Raw genomic sequence first — 909 nt, 5'->3', positions numbered from 1 at the left:
GACACGAGCGCACGGCCGTTGTCGCTTAAAATTACTCGCGCGTAACCGTAGCGTGAAAAGAACTCCCTTTCTAGCGCGTCTACAATCGTTTTCGTTGTAGGTGCGCCTATGGGGTACGCTTCGGTCCACCAGCTGAAGCAGTCAGTTACCACTAATAGGTTCGTCTTGCCCCTTGTNAGTCAGTTACCACTAATAGGTTCGTCTTGCCCCTTGGTGTTCTAGGGTACGGTCCCATCAGGTCGATACTGATTACTTCCCACGGCTGTCTAGGTTGGCGCTTGACCATCGGGTCTTCGGGGCGCATGTTTAAGGGCTTAGTACACGCGCAAATGTGACACGATTTTACGTACATGCGCACGGCGTTTCTTAACCCTTTACAGTAGAACCGTTGTTTGACCGCTCGGTGTGTTTCTCTCCATCCGGGGTGACATGATAGGGGGTCGTCGTGGTACCGCCAAATTATATGTTGTACTTTGTCGGTGGGGACGACTACCGGTGTGTCAGCGCCTTTACGAATACGTAAAATACCGTCCAACAAAAAAAAATTCGTCCCTATTTTTCGCGGCCGGTTTTTCGCTTGCTATCGTAAGTTGCGCGTTTAAAGTTTTTATGACCGAAGAGAGCAACCGGTCGTTGTTTTGCTACTCTCGTACTTCCCCCCCCCCGTGAACGGTCGGTCGCAGATCGCGTCGTTTGTCTCGGTAATGGAGTAAATATTATCGAGAGTGGCGGTACGTGGGGACGGCTGTAATGTGGGTGCCCCTATTAAATTGTCGTCGAGGGCGTCTTAGTCGACAGCGGGCCCCTCCGTCGGGTAGCGTGACAACATGTCCGGCGCTTTATTGTGTTTGCCCGGTACGTGTGTTGTGGTGAAATTCAGGTTACCTAAGTGTAGTGCCCACCTGGTTA

Source organism: Daktulosphaira vitifoliae, unplaced genomic scaffold, assembly GCF_025091365.1.
Source record: "Daktulosphaira vitifoliae isolate Bord-2020 unplaced genomic scaffold, ASM2509136v1 Scaffold_4, whole genome shotgun sequence".
In the NCBI taxonomy this organism is placed as follows: domain Eukaryota; kingdom Metazoa; phylum Arthropoda; class Insecta; order Hemiptera; family Phylloxeridae; genus Daktulosphaira; species Daktulosphaira vitifoliae.
Note: the sequence above shows the minus strand (reverse complement) of the source record.